This window comes from Pipistrellus kuhlii, unplaced genomic scaffold, assembly GCF_014108245.1.
Source record: "Pipistrellus kuhlii isolate mPipKuh1 unplaced genomic scaffold, mPipKuh1.p scaffold_m20_p_12, whole genome shotgun sequence".
In the NCBI taxonomy this organism is placed as follows: Eukaryota; Metazoa; Chordata; class Mammalia; order Chiroptera; family Vespertilionidae; genus Pipistrellus; species Pipistrellus kuhlii.
The window spans coordinates 7,283,670-7,297,418 of record NW_023425427.1 but is presented as its reverse complement, the minus strand read 5'-3'; the positions used below and the strand labels follow the sequence as shown (position 1 = coordinate 7,297,418).

Sequence of the window (13,749 nt, the reverse complement as noted above, 5' to 3'; positions counted from 1 at the left end):
CAGAAACAACAAATAGCAGAATTAGACAAAGTTTACAGATAAAGGCATTATCAGATACAGACTATATTAAAAGTCTGATGTATTCAAAGTGATCACACAACTTAGAAAAAGAGCCAAACTGAGTTTCTAGGAAAGAAAAATGTGGTATTTCAAATTAGAAACATGAATAGGGAGTTAAATCGAAGTGCAACTGATGGGAATGGAGGACAGATGCACAGGGGTGAGCTTAGAAGTGAGATTCATAGGCAGGAAGGATTATGAAAGTCTCAAAGACGCCTCCACAGTGATCTGGATCCAGAGAACTGACAAAGCAGAAGTGTTATTCAAAGAAACAATGGACAAAAAATGCCCTAGAATTGGTGGTAGAAACACTCAGACTCAGGAGACGCAAGATCAATACAAGGAAATCCACACTGAAATAAGTTTAGTAGTGCATATACTGACACAAAAATGCTTAATACATTCCTAAGGAAGAAATGAAAGAAGGAAGGAAGGAAGGAAGGAAGGAAGGAAGGAAGGAAGGAAGGAAGGAAGGAAGGAAGGAGGGAGGGAGGGAGGGAGGGAGGGAGGGAGGGAGGGAGGGAGGGAGGGAGGGAGGAAGGAAGGAAGGAAGGAAGGAAGGAAGGAAGGAAGGAAGGAAGGAAGGAAGGAAGGAAGGAAGGAAGGAAGGAGAGAAGGAAGGAAGGGAGGGAGAAAGAGAGAGAGAGAGAGAGAGAGAGAGAGAGAGAGAGAGAGAGAGAGAGAGAGAGAGGGAAGGAGGGAGGGAGAGTGGGAGGGAGAAGAGAGGGAGGGAGGGAATGCTTATGTCATTTTTATTTGATAAAAAACATGGATTTACAGAAATGTGTACATACTTGGAAGAATTAGTTTAAAAATTATTACTTTATTTTTAAGGGGAAAGATTTTTGATAGTTTTTTATTTATGTTTTTTATCTTTTTCAGGGATTCTAAATTATGTATGTATCACTTTTTATATGAAAAGTTAAAAATTAAAAAAAAATACTGAACATATCTATGTCTTTGAATATATGAAAAGACATATACCAAAAGTGCTAACAGCTAATATTTCTAGTTCAGAAGAATTTGGATGATTTTTGTCTATAGTATCTAATCAATGACCACACAAATTAAATGTATAAATATAGAGGAATAAAGAGTTGATATTTAAAAACATTAACATTGGGATCACTGGGTCAAATGGGAGTTCCACTTTTAACTTCTTGAGGAAACTCCATACCGTTCTCCACAGTGGCTGCACCAGTCTGCATTCCCACCAGCAATGCGGGAGGGTTCCTTTTTTTCCCTTTGCCAGCACTTGTTGTTTGTTGATTTGTTGATGATAGCCATTCTGACAGGTGTGAGATGGTATCTCATTATTGTTTTGATTTGCATCTCTCGGATGATTAGTGACTTTGAGCTAATTTTCATTTGTCTCTGGCCTTCTGTATGTCCTCTTTCGAAAAGTGTCTATTTAGATCCTTTGCCCATTTTTTTGATTGGATTATTTATCTTCCTTTTGTTAAGTTTTATAAGTTCTCTGTAAATTTTGGAGATTAAGTCCTTATCTGAAATGTCATTGGCAAATATGTTCTCCCATGCAGTGGGCTTTCTTGTTGTTTTGTTGGTGGTTTCTTTTGCTGTGCAGAGCTTTTTATTTTGATGTAGTCCCATTTATTTATTTATAAAGATATTGCTACAACATATGTCTGCTATTTTGCTGCCTACAGAGTCTTGTAGGATTTTTATGGTTTCCCATCTTACAGTTAAATTCTTTTGCCATTTTGAGTTTGTTGTTGTGTATGGTGTAAGTTGATGATCTAGTTTCAGTACTGAAAGGTCATTAGTTCAATTCCCGGTCAGGGCATTCACCCAGGTTACGGTTTGAGCCATGTGGGATGCAACCGATCTCTCTCTTTTTCTCTCTCTCCTTTTCTCTCTTAAAAAAAATAAAAATCAATGAAAGCATATTTTTAAAAAATAAAATAATCAAAACTGAAATCAAATATGCAGCATATACATATATTTGTATACAACATTTTCAGAGACATAACTTTATGGGACAGCATTGCCTTTCCATATTAAAACTTTAAAGCACAGAACAGACATATGTGCAGATCTCATACAGAGCCTGCAGGGGAATGGTGGGCAGAAATAACACAAGAGCATTAGCAGTGGCTGTCCCCGGTGTCGCTGTTTCCCCTCGCATTAATATCTGGGGAAGGAGAGAACAAGAGGGCCAGTCAGGGCTTCGCAATGTTGACCCACATCTGGACTCAATTTCGTCCTTGGGAACTGGAGCCGTGGAAGCAGGAAAACATAAGACAGTGGCTAAAACCACCTATCTGAAAACACATTAAAATTTACAATTATTGCCATTTAGAGGGAGAAAGTCAACATTCGCTGTGGCATTTCAACATAAGAGGAAAAGACCAAGGCAACCAAGGAAAAGGGGGCAACGCTACTAAGGCCCGGCGGCCGCACTTCCCTTTAGTGGCACCAAAATCCACATCAGATACGTGATTTGTGTGTTTGTGTGCAATGCCCTTGAACTAGAAACCGCAGGTTTTAATCTCTTAATTTATTCAGGAATAAAAATTCAGACCATAGGCAATAGACGTTCATGTGACTTTAAAGATACGTTAGTAGCTAAAGATAAGAAAAGCAGGCCTGAGACCCAGCTGTTCATCTGTAACCAAGTTGAATTGCATCCTTCAGACACTGGAAGGTTTATCAGGCAGATGAAGATCAAGATCGGGTCACCTGTTTCTTTCTTTCCCTTTCCTGGTACGACCTCTGTCACAGATCTTTACAACTCCTTTCCCCTCTCCATGAGAACTCTGAAATTCTTAGAGGTTGGCACCTCAAACACAGTACAGTACCCTTGCTGGGTGGATCTGACCAACCCAGAATACAGTCAAACCAACATCTCGTTTGCTCTCACTATAACTGCCAGATGGTCAGAGAACTCACTCTAATGAAACAAAGTCTATGGTTTGATATCACAGCCATTTTAATTGGGTCCATCTTTGAAAAATGCTATTAATATGAAAATAAGAATTATAAAAATTAGAGTCTCCAGCCGAAACCGGTTTGGCTCAGTGGTAGAGCGTCGGTCTGCGGACTGAAAGGTCCCAGGTTCGATTCCGGTCAAGGGCATGTACCTTGGTTGCGGGCACATCCCCGGTAGGGGGTGTGCAGGAGGCAGCTGGTCGATGTTACTCTGTCATCGACGATTCTAGCTCTCTATCTCTCTCTCTTCCTCTCTGTAAAAAATCAATAAAATATATATATATATAAAAAAAAAATTAGTCTCCAAACCCAACTGTTGCACAAAGAAAATGGTCCAACAGATAGAATTTGTTAACAATGCAGAGTCCCGGATCTTTCCCAGATTGTGGAAATGGACTCTGTATCTTAAATATACTCTCTGGTGATTCTAATGCAAAGTAAAAAGTGAGAGCTAATGTCCTACCCCATGATGCCCAACTGTTATTGCTTTACCACGCACAAACACACTCATTCATTCATTTTCTATCACTATCTCCTGGCAGCTCATGAAGGCAGAAAGGAAATGACTAGTACAACTGGGTTGGTTTCGATTGATGGGTAAATGGGGATTACAACCAAGAACTGGCAATCCCTTCTTTTAGTGCCAGTCAAGGTGATGTAGTAGGAGAATGAGGAGAGGGGCAAACTGTTCAATGGGTTGAACTGGGGAAAATTAACAGCCTAAAACAATTCTTCATTCACACTTGATCCTTAGAGATGTGTGGTGAAAAACTGGGAAACTGTTCAATTTGGAGGAACCTGCCAAAAAAGAGGAGAGGACAGGGAAGGCAAGGAATGAGAGGGGAGAAGGAAGGACGGAAAACCCCAAGCAGCAGAGATGGGGAATTCCTGTGACTGTACAGGATACATTAGTTGAATTCAGCCTGTAACTTTGTAAAAGCAATGGAGTTTCACTCTTACAATTTTAATGTTCAAGTTTTATCATGTTAATATAAAGCTTTATGCAATTTAGAAAATGTTCTTCCCCCAATAAGCAAACTCAGAGGGGAAGCAGTTGATGGCTGCATTGGCTGTAACAACAAAAATTCGGGAGTCGTTTGTATATTCCGGGATGAGGATCAAACTTATTTCCCCAAATATCAAAGACAAAATCCTAACTCTGAACACAAAGTGTGCCCATAAATTCTTTCCATCGTTTTGGGTCCTACATTTTTAAAACTGAACTTCATTCTGTTTCCAAATACAGATGCAAACTGCAGACAAAACATCCTACCACAAAACTAAATCGGAAAATGCCCAGGACCAACAAATCCACAATAAAGAGGCTCAACTCCAACCCAAAATGGTAAATGTAATAGCCATGACCTTTGGCATGCGGTAAAAGATGAATCCAATTAATGTTACCTTAAAGAGAACTTCAGCAACTCTTGTCTTTCCTGTCATAATTGCCCAGTATGGCCCTCAGAAGCCAGCTGTTTGGTGGAGATAGATCAGTGATACAGAGAGAAGCCTTTTCTGACCAATGTGGGATTTCCCTCTGTGTAAACTCTGAAACAAGCATTAATGGATTCCAAAGGCATTTAAAGAGGCCATAATCTGTTAAACATTTACAATTACAAGGGGATCAATAAAGATGGAATTGTTAAATGGCAACTTTCCAGGTCGCTTTATTCTAATTCCAAAGCAACTAGAAGTTAGCAGTGTCTCAGAAAAAGACGTTTTTGCTAAACCATGAGGCCGGGACATGAAAGGTTATCTAGTAAATCCCCCCTACCCACCATTCCCTCCTCCAAACAATTCTGTCATCAAGCAAGTCATTATCTAGGGCAATGTCAACATATCTGAAAGCCTGACCTCTCTGCTTAGCCCTTCATTACCCCGTGACACTTCAAAATCCCCTTTCTAACTAGAACTGTACATCCGTACACATGTCTACACTCACACTATATCTGCCCTCGGACGTCAAATTATCCAGCTTCCGGCCCCCTGCATTTCCCCCTCTTCATCAGCCGTGTCCCGCCTCAGTCCTCATCATACCCAGTCCTAATGCCATGGTCCACTGCCTGAGCTCCCCTCTCACCAGCCTGCTACTTCCCACACTCTTTCTGTGCTCTAACACCCCAGTTCTGATTAAACTCCAAGCTTCCAGATCTGCTTCCCTTCACAGCCTCCAGAGGCCCCTAAGGACAAGATGAAGATGTCACCGCTAATCAATGTATCCTCATCTCAGCAGAGCCCACAGTAGGAGCCATTTTCATGCTGTCATTTCTCTCTGCTCTCTTCCATTTCTTGTGGTATCTCTTCTAAGCCTTCGGTCCTCTCAGGTAAGCTTCATAACTCATAGCCATCAGGGAGAAATCAGAACTTAAAAAGCCTCTTTAAGTTCTGCCCTTCCATCCTTTTCTCCCCTGCCGCCCTTCACTTGAATGATGTGGGCCGTTTTTGCACGTATCATCTCTGGCTCACCTACCACACTCTCTCAAACTTGGAGGCATATTAGAATCTCCACGTGGAGGCCCTGGTGTCTCTTCCAAAGACGGGGTCAATTGATTGGAAGCGGGGCCCCTGAATGTGCCTTATTTGTAAAGCTCCCCCAGGTGATTCTTAGAATAAGCCAAGGTTGGGTACCACTGGCCAAACTTTATCCACTCCCATGGTTTTTTCTGAGCTGCATTCTTGCATCCTAATGGGTTACAGAACCACTACTGTCCCCTGTATATTCTCAACAGATACCATACTATCCACTTCATTCTTCCTGTTATGGGCTGAACTATGTCACCCCAAAGATTATGTTAAAGTCCTAATCCCTAGTAACTCAAAATCTGACCTTTAATTTGGACACAGGGTCTATAAAGAGGTAACTAAATTAAAATGAGGTCATTAGGGTAGGCCCTAATTCAAAATGACTACTGTTCTTGCAAGAAAAGAAAATTTGGACCCAGACATGCACACACAGACAGGGGAAAACCATGTAAAGACACAGGGGCATGACCACCTAACCAGCCACGAAGAGAGAGCTCAGAAGAAACCAACTGTGCTGACAGCTTGATCTTGGACTTCTAACCTCCACAACTGTGATAAAGATTTCCATTGTTTAAGCTACCTTGTCTGCAGTACTTTGTTATAGCAGACATAGCAAACGCATACCCTTCCAATGCCCTCCTTACTCTCTCTTACTTCTTCATCTTAGCCACTGGAATCACCATTCATTCACCGTTACTTCTCCTTCTCCCTCACCTACCTTATCTACTCAACTACTAAATTGTGTCAATTCTTTCTCCTAAGTATCTTCTCATCTGCCTCCTCCCCTCCAAACCCGCTATCACTGCCTTCATTCAGATCCTAATTATCTCTGCTTGGATGTTCCAGTCCCTTCCACCTACCACCATTTCTCTTGGCTCTGTAAAGAATACTCTTCCTCAAACAGAAATCTGGTGTGCCAAATGCTCTGTTTTAAACCCTTACATGATTCCCCACTGACTTAAGTCCAAACTCCTCAATCACAGCATACCGAGTCCTGCAGTTACTTCCTACTTCAGCTGTAACCCACCTCGCTAATTAAGCTCCAGCACTTTGAATCTATTCAGAACTCCCCTAGCACATAATGGTGATCCATGCATTTGCACATGTGTTTGGCTATTCCTGGAATAATCTCCCTTGCCCAAACTCTAGGCTGGGTAAACACCTACTTCATCCTTTCCCTCCCAGACTCAGAATCACCTCTCAGTGAAACCTTTTATGACCCTCCTCCCCATCCAGATTAATCACTACCTAGTCTCTGCTGCCTCTGAAACTTACACATACTCCACTTTATACCGTGGCCATAATTGGGCAGGTGTCACAAACACAAATACCCATAGGGGCCAACCAGGCGTCATAAATAAATAAAGTGCCCAGTGAAAAACAGATCTTAAATTTGCATGATACAGAAACTATGCTTGCACTAGAACCAATCGTAATGCCTACCTTGCTATGTCATCTTTTAAAACCTTGTATTGAGCAAATAAAAAGTTCACGGGGCCAAATTCATTTGGCACACAGGCTGCCAGTTTTGCAAACTCTAGCCAAAGGCATAAAATGTTAGAGCTTTCGCTTCTCTTCCTTCAACTCCTTGAAGCAAAACGACTACAGAACATGCCTGTGGGTATTCCCACAGCCCACATACCTGTGGTCACAGGCTGATCCTTGTTCATGCTACTCCCTCACGTCACTGGGGCTGACATTTACACAGATCCCCACTTACCTGACTAGAAGAGAAGGATAGTGTTGAGTTGGATGAGCCTTGTACTCACTACTCCTCAGTACCTACCAAAAATATTCTTTTATGAGAAATAACATTCATAGGCAATATCCTGAAAGGTACCTAGCCCATCATTGCACAAGGAATGTGGAATGTCTGTCCTTGGACAAAGCTTTACCAGCAACGAGCTACTTGTCTGAACTGTCTTGCTTTGGCTCCTATGGAATTGTTTTTCCAAGATAAGCTTTGGAATTATGCCATTGACCTACATTGAGCAACATTTAAACACACACACACACACACACACACAAAAAAAAAAAAAAAAAAAAAAAAAAAAAAAAAAAAAAAAAAAAAAAAAAACCACCACAGTTACATTCATTGTAAAGGTTGTGTTTAGAGAAATTGCTCATTACGCTAACATATCTGAGTGTGTAAAGAACCATATATAAAATCATCTCTTCTCCCAGTACCATGAAGTGCTGTGTCCCTTGTTTAGTCATTATCCTCAGAGGATCTCTGGATTACACAGCGGATTGTGTCCCCTCTTCGTGTCAACTACCAGTAACAGCAGTAAAATGTGGGGTCCTTTTCTAACACATGGGAAGGAACCTGAGGTGGACCCTCAGTGTTGGTCTCTGCTTAAACTCACACTCACTTTATCCTCCTGCATTTCCTTCCTGTGCTTACTATGTTTCTTTATCTTCAGTAGGGAAAAACACAGGTACTAACTTCTAGCATAACCTTTATCACACCTTTACTACTGGGGAGTTTCTTGAAGATAAGGCCTGCACCTTACTCACGTTTGTATCTCCCTAGTCTAATATGTGATCACTAGTTGAATGTCAAATTGAATTGTATCCCTTTGACCACTTCCAGTTATGAATGAAATGGTCAATTACCTCTTTAGGAAGCTAACTTAATCTCCCCAAATGGACAAAAGTGGTCTCTGACCTCAATATCAATGGAATCTGGAAGAAAACAAAGCTTATGGGGACTACTCTGAGGAATGCACACTAAACAAGTACAGGTATAAATAATGTTTAGTTTTTAATTCTTTGTGCTCCATTTTTAAATTATTTTCTACTTTCTAGTAGCTAACCAGTTCTTTTGAAGAAGTATATGAACCAGGGATCCTCCACAATCAGTTTATACCGGGAACGTAGTTAAAACCAAAATATTTGATGGCATATTAAAACCCACACACTCAAAGGGCAGAGCAGGGCCCTGGGAGGCCCTGAGAAGATGCTTTCTGTGAGGACCCAACGCTGTGGGATGTGAAGAGTGGGGAGGCTGATAGAAATAGAAATAGAAAGCATATTTTTGGGAGGTGAGTGTAGGGGGGATCTGTGTAAATGTCAGCCCCAGTGACGTGAGGGAGTAGCATGAACAAGGATTAGCCACAGTGGGGAGGAGCACATCCACCAGCGAGGTCGGGTCAGTTCCACTCGTGTCATCCAGGGCTGCCTAGTATTAAAGTTTCCTACTACTCCGATCATTTTCCAAGGTCTAAAAATCCACATTTCATTCACACACATTTATGTCTTTAATTTTTTTTCTCAAATTCTGCTGGTAGGACTATGAACTGTTATCACTGTTTTAAAGATGGATTTAACCATTTCTCACCACTATTCATAAAAATCATCCCCAACTTTCGAGACATCAATTCTGTAACTGGGAATCTATCCTCCAGAAATCATCTGAGAAAGCTTCGCACACAAAGGTATTCACTGCAGGGGAGTGGAGCTACTGAATGGAATTAAGGTCACCTCGAATTATGATATGCTATTAAAACAAAGAACAGGATACTCGGACTCAGTACCGTTTCAACCACACAAAATATTAAAAGAAAATTGACCCCATAAAGTTGACAATGGCTATCGCAAGTGGGCATTACAGCTGCTTTTTCCCCCTTCTTCTTCTTTGTTTCCTACAATAAACACAGATCACTTTTGTAATAAAAAAGTTTCTTAATAGTCTTTTTTTAATCTAGTTGAAAACCAACTCATATTATTCTCAAAAAAAGTTGTTGGTTGCATTGTTCTTAAAATAGTAAGTAAATGAGAAATAAAACTAAATGTCCAAAAATAGGACAATATTTGAATGAACAACAGTTTAACAACTTAATGTCATTAAAAATATAATGATTCGGATTATGATGCCATGTATAACAGTAGATAGAAAATGCTGAGTAGAACAAACACACATGTGTTTGCCTCTATGTAGAGTAGACCATAAAATAGGCCATAAAGGGAATAGGCCCAAAACTACCAAGTTTAAATGAAAAGCATATTACATGAGGGAATTGCAAATGTGAGTGTTTGCTTATTTAAATATTACCCTAATGTGGGTTCAAAAATAATTTTTAAACACTTGTCAGAATATTCTAAGCAGTTTTTTACAAGGAAACAAATGTTTTTGGTGAATTGAACAGGTTTAAATACTTTAAGATGTGTTTACTGAAAGATTGTTACCCTTTTATCCACTGAGTTATTCCAGCACCAAAAATGGGTGAAGAAGGAAAAAGGAAAGTACTTCAGTGGGTAAATGATTCTGTGCATTCTCCCTGCATTAGAATAAATCCAAAATTGTCCATTCACTCTGTTGTAATAGCTATGGGCCAGAGTTGCTATTTTTTGCCAAAAATAAATTAGTGGAATGTTAAATATGTTTTATAATAAATCTCGTGCAGGAATAATATATTTAGACATGAAATCTGGGCTAGTTCTTGTTCCTAGAGAAGGTAATCAACAAGGTCCCTAATACCTGCATCAGATAAGAATTTGTGATTCCTGGTCCTCCACTTGGAGATGGCCAAATGCTTGGAGAGTTGCTGGGACTGTTCCCAGGGTCGTGATGACAAAGCCCTGCTTGAGAGCAGAGGGTCCCTTGAACAAGCAGAGATGTTCAACGGATGCTCCCAACACTGAGAATAAAACTCCTCCAAGGGGCTTCACCTCACCTACACAACTTTCTCTTGGGGCTCCTAAGAATGCCTTTCCTTAGATCCGGAGGCAGTGCCCCAGGACACTCTGCGCCTCTTTCTGGCCTTATCTGCCTTGAACCCAACCTAACCCCATGACTCCAGCGCCTTGCAGCCTTGAGCAACATCTGTGCCTATTACCTGCCTGGACCTACGCCAAGTATGATCCCAAACACTGCAACGTGTCCCTGCCTTGTCCCAGATCAGGAGCCTGGAGTCTGGGCCAAATTGCCATGCAGTATCAGCTTACTCAGAAGCTATTCAACAGAACATAAAGGAGTATAAGCTGATGAATCAGCACCAAAACACACTAAGTAAAACACCCACAGTTACCCAGACTTCCTGAGTAAACACTTATTGTGAGTGAGGAATTAGGTAGAGTTCAAATACAAAAGCTTTCATCTCATCTTCCTTTCTCAAATATAATTTCCTCAAAAATAAGAACAAGGGTAATAAAGAGCTCATGTTATAATGAGCACTTTACAATTATAATTTATTTTCATTCCCTTCCACATGAAACCCATTCCTTATCAAATATTCCTAATGATAGTCATTGAAACTGAATGAGTCCTCCATATGATCCCTTAGCCCTTTAAATCTCTGTGAAAGAACACCATTCACTGTTTCCTGGGTTTTCATAAAATGTGGATTACAGAGAAAAACTTTGATACTGTAGATTTTCCCCCAAAGCAAGCATTCAGCAAATAAACCTATGGTTGTTGTTGTTTTTTTTTTAATTCACCTTCACTGAGTCTGAAAGGTTAGAAAAATTAATTTCAAGTGTGGGCAAACTATCAACTAGGATGTTGAAGTCTTAAGTATTGGCCCAGCTACATCCTAATCTTTGTCCAGTCTTCAGCATTTCCAGGAGAAGCAGTAGCAAGGTGTACAATGTGAAGGTGCTTGCCCTACCTGAGCCCTCCCTCACAGTGCCCAGGAGGATGCAAATGCCTGGGGTCCTCCCACGTTTCCTTGAGCTTATCGGACTAAAAGTACTCAGTGGCATGGCATCATTACCTTGAGGATTAAATCCCCAGAGCAAACTTAAAAATAATTAGCTCAGAGTCATTGAATAATAACACAATGGGGAGCGTGATTTGTGCAAACTGATTCTAAGTCTGAAGGCTGGAAAGGCCGGGAAATTCCAGAGGCCCCATGGATAGCAGCAGAAACTGGCACTTGAATCGTGGTCTCAATAGTCTCAAACCCTAGTCTCAGGTATCATTCAGCCTCAAACTTCCTTTATGAATTTCCTATTTTAAATATTTTTTAAAACTCTTCACACAATTTTGAAACAGTAGGAAAGAGGCGTGAGCCCTTAAATCCTATCAGGACAAAATAAGTAAAAAAATAAAAAGCTCGCCCAGCCGGTGTGGCTCAGTGGTCGGGCACCAACCCATGAACCAGGAGGTAATAGTTTGATTCCCCTTCAGGGCACTTGCCCAGGATGCAAGCCCTATCCTTAGTAGGGGGCACACAGGAGGCAGCCAATCAATGATTCTCTATCATCATTGATGTTTCTATCTCTCTCCCCCTTCCTCTCTCTAAAATCAACAAAAACATATTTACAAAAATAAAAATAAAAAGCCTAACAGCAGTAATTCCTACCCATTTTTTAAGCCACCAGGAAGCTAAGAATATACTCAATCATCTGGACTTCACTTACCAAAACTTAACTACACTCACCTCCCAAAAATATGCTTTCTATTCCTATTGATGAGTTTTGTCAAGAGAAAATTTTTTAAAAGCCACAAACAGGAAGGCCCATTAAATAGCACCAAAAAAAAAAAAAAAAAAAAAAAAAGTCAAATCATCAAACAGAAAGGACTGCCTTCTCCCTGCCATTCGCTGTCGGGACTTTATTTTGCTCCCATTACTCAACTCCTCCATGAATCTACAATCCCACGCACACACCCCACCACGTCCCTTCCAGAGGTAACCCCTTCTCATTCTGCAGAGCTAATCAAATGTCACTTCCCCAGGGAAAACCTGAATCACCCCAAAGTCATAGGAGGTTCCCCATTTAATCTCTTTTGAAACTCCCTATTCTTTTCCTTTGTAGAAATCATCACGTTTTGTACATAGATACGTGAGTGACTATCTGGTCAATATCCGCCTCCCCACTAGACTCCATGCTTCCCGCCTCAGATGATAATGGTGCTTTATTCACTGCTCTTTCCCCAACCAGTAGCATAGGACCTGGAACTGCAGATAATAAAGACATGTTAAATAGCGAAGGACCCTAATTTTACATAAAATAGCAACAGGCTAGATCAGTGTTTTTCAAACTTCAGTCCATACCAGATCAGTATGTTAAAAACTTCTGAAGTATGACCAGCACTTTTTTAAAATGAAAATGTACACAGAATCACAGAAAAACTAAGGGGGGGAAATCACAGTTTACTTTATGTAGTAAACAATATGAAACTCAAGTTTGATTCATGTGTGTGTGACCATTTCTCACTATGGATCACTGTGAAAAACATTTTGGAAGCCACTGAACTTATGTCCCAGTACAACTCTTCAAATTTCCCATCAAAATGCTCAAGAAGGTGCACAAAACAGCAAAAATAATGGCAGCAGTGCTAGAAAGACAGGAGGAAAAAATCCCAAATCAAGACACTGTTGCCACTACACCTTGAAGGATAGGTAAGAAGCACATCCTTGGACCACATGAATCTGAAAGATGCACACTGCACCTTTTGACCTTCAAAAAGACAGATGCTTGCCCTGGCCGGTTTGGCTCAGTGGATAGAGTGTCAGCCTGCGGACTCAAGGGTCCCAGGTTCGATTCCGGTCAAGGGCATGTACCTTGGTTGCAGGCACATATCCAGTAGGGAATGCATAGGGAGGCAGCTGATCGATGTTTCTCTCTCATCATGTTTCTAATTCTCTATCCTTCTCTATTCCTCACTCAGTAAAAAAATCAATTAAAAAAAATTTTTTTAAAAAGACAGATGTTCTGATAAATGTATGAAAAATCCTGAGTCTAATTCAGAAATGCAGAGGATGCAACTGACCAGATAAATATGTGGACATCCCCCAACTACATGGGAGGCACCTGTGAAGACAACCAAAACAAGGCACCTAAATGGATTCCAATGCTAATGAAATTCAAAGCTAATTATAGACACATATAAAATATTTGCTGCAGATTTTATTACAAACAGAATACAAAATCTAAGCTGTATTTAAAGTTTAAGTTGTCAAGTAAAATATATAAAAATTTATTATATATATATATATATATGTGTGTGTTTATATAGGATATCCCCAAAAATATATACACATACTTTCAATAATTATAAAGGTAGTGTTTATTAAAATACATTTCATTTTCAAAATTGAGCCATCAGCTGTTAAAGTGTGTATACATTTTTTTTGGAGGGGGGAGGGACACCATGTATATAATGAAAATTGGGAAGGGGTGAGGAGGCAAGAAAAATAAAGTCATATTAAATTCACTTTTGTACAGATTTTTTAAAGTTATTTAGCTCTTTTACTTTGGGAACCAGAAAAA

At 40.2% G+C, this 13,749-nt stretch overlaps 1 protein-coding gene across 6 annotated transcripts in view; it reads right to left on the bottom strand.

Annotated features, from left to right (window-relative positions):
* Window positions 1-13,749, bottom strand: part of LPAR1 (lysophosphatidic acid receptor 1) — a 114,526-nt gene that overhangs the window by 85,283 nt on the left and 15,494 nt on the right. The window contains exon 2 of one of the 6 annotated variants that reach the window (XM_036433032.2): window positions 7,175-7,256. The exons of the other annotated variants lie outside the window; for them this stretch is intronic. The gene's annotated coding sequence lies outside the window, so the exon portion shown is untranslated. The remainder of the gene's footprint in view (window positions 1-7,174; window positions 7,257-13,749) is intronic. 6 annotated transcript variants of the gene reach the window in all.